This window comes from Cenococcum geophilum, assembly GCF_001692895.1.
Source record: "Cenococcum geophilum 1.58 unplaced genomic scaffold K441scaffold_32, whole genome shotgun sequence".
In the NCBI taxonomy this organism is placed as follows: domain Eukaryota; kingdom Fungi; phylum Ascomycota; class Dothideomycetes; order Gloniales; family Gloniaceae; genus Cenococcum; species Cenococcum geophilum.
Genome location: NW_027137590.1, coordinates 1857319 through 1860055, shown reverse-complemented (window position 1 = coordinate 1860055; position 2737 = coordinate 1857319).

The following is a 2737-nucleotide window of genomic DNA, read 5'->3' as shown; positions in this document are numbered from 1 at the left end:
CGATTGTTAATCTTAATTACTTAATCTATTAACTCCCTTAGGGTGTCTATATCTTCTATTAGGATAGTTACATCCTAAACTTTAGCCTTAAGTCCTTGGTTATACTGTGCTATAAGCGCCCTATTATTCTACTTAACTTATATCGCTAACGTCTGGAACTGTATTATGTACTTAATTGCTAAGGTTTATTATATAATATCTTAGAGTTTCCTTTTTACCGTAATTGTTAATTCTAGGTCTCTAAACATTTATATAAGTTGCTTTATAAATCCCTCCTAATTTAAGAACATAAATTATATATCTTAATTGGTAGTTATTATTCCGTTTGCCTGTATCTCTATAAGGTAAAGCTTAAACTACTTAAGTGCTCTTCCTAATAAGAATAGTCCCGTATAGGCTATTCAATCTATAGGTATTAGTAACTTTACCCCTTCTTATATAACTTTAAAGTGTATTTACGTAAGAAATCCTTTAAGCTTTAACCTCTCCCCTAAGAATCTCTTAATTAATAGTAACTTAATCTTCGCTGCTCCTATCCCATTAATCCTATTTTTTAACGTTATGTTATTTTCTGTTAACTAGTTAACTATCTCTTATAGCTGTCTAACTGTTACAGGTTGCTATAAGTTAGTGTCTGCTATACTAGTGTCGTTTCCTAATCTTAAAGTAGTTGCCGCCGTTAATGGCGTTGTGGTAGCTGCTTTTAGTGGAATATTATTCGACTTTCTATATTTAATACCGTAATTAGGTAGTAATTGTGTAACGGAACCTTATAGTAGAAACTACGGTAGGTTTGTTAATAGGCTAAGTATATAGGTAATACAAATTAAAGTTAACAACGTAATAATAACTGGTGGAGTAGTTGCCTAATAAATTAACTTTAATTGTATTCTAAGAATTACTATAAGGAAGGAACCATCTAGGTAGGGGCTGAGGGTCCTTAAATACATAACCGTACTCCTATAAAATCCTTCTTATACGTAATATACGTATACTCTATCTACTCTATTACGGATTATACAGATCCTATAGATTATATAGATTACGTCACGTGACCTTATTTACTATTCCTCGTTATATGGCTCTATCGGCTCTATTCTAGACCGTGCTTATATTAACTAACTAGCTTCTTCTAACTCTTCTCTAAGTAGTCGTAATATTGTACTTAAAGCGTCCGTAATAACTACTAGGGTAATTTAGAGCTAGCTAGCGTAGGCTATATAGTTAAAAACTATATAGGCCTTGTAAGATTTTAGTAGCTTAATTGCTACTTTAAATATATGCAGTCTTAGCTAAAGAATAATTCTACTCCTTATACTATATTTAATAGAGTTAATAATCTCTCTAAGCACCTCTAATTAAAATATCGCAAGCTTTATATACCTAGAACTTACCTTATAGTTAATAAAATAATATAACGCTTTATAGGACGTACTTCTAAAATTATTAATATTCTATTAAAGCCAATACCAGAAGGTTTTAAGGTTTAGGTACTAGCTAATAAAGGCTACATTCTTAATTGGCTATAGTACGCTAAAGGTAATAATAAGGGCCTAGTAGACCTTAATACTATATTTATAAAGAAGGAAGGCTTTTTAAAGATGTAGGCAGTTATATTTAATCTACTCTTCTAGTATAATGCGGATACTAATAAGCCTCTCTACCCCCCTAGGCGCCACGTTATTTAGCTTAATAATCTATTTATAAGTATTAAGCCTCTTACTAAACTTCGCCAATTAGGAATTAAAAGCGTAGGTACTATTTAAATAGCTAAAATAAAGCGTAAGGATTTAGGTAACTTTAAAGGCGATATTTTAATTAACGCTAAAGGGAATAAAAAGAAGATTTCTACTAAATAGATTAATAAGAGACTCTCTTACCTTAAGCTTTACTATATAGTATAGCTACTGTAGGGTATTTTATACGGAGCTACCTTAAAGGACTTATAAGTAATAGAATTTGCTTAAAAGGACGCCTAAGTTATCCTTTTTATAAGTACAGTTAACGATAGTAGGAGTTATACCTTTCTTTTTAGTTATATTTTTTGCTAACGTTATATATTACAACTAGGATAGAAATTTATTACTACCCCTTAAAAGCGTCCTTTTATTACTACTAGCTCTACTAAATAAACGTATAAGGTATTTAGAAATAATTTTATTAAAGATCTATTAATTCTAACCTTTATAGACAACTATAATCGCTATATACTAGGGGTTAATCTTACTAACTAGAGATAATCTTATTATAATACTTAGCGGCCTTATATAAAGACTTAGAAGCCTTTATAGCACTTCCTTCTTAATATTATTCTTATTAACTACTTTCTACTCTCTTTTTATACCTTCTTTAATAATACTCGTAATATATATAAGCAGTTTTAAAAGAACCTTTAGTAGGCTCTCTTTAAGTAGTTAACTCGCCTACGGCTATATAATTAAGAGAGGCCAGTAAGAAACTTTATAAGTAATATTTTATAGTACCCTATTAATAATTATAAGCTTATAAAGCTATTTATAAAGCAGAAGTTCTGCTCTACTTATATTAAGGTAGGTAGAAAAACTTAAACGCAGTATAGAGGATATAGGAAGGCTCTCTTAAAGCTCTTAGAAAATACGACCTATAGATCTTATAATAGTAAGAGTTAGAAGAGGCCTCGTAGAGCTTTAAGGACTATATTTAGCTACTTTATTTATTAAATTCCGTTCTATAGAAGAGATAAGTATTAGCTACCTTA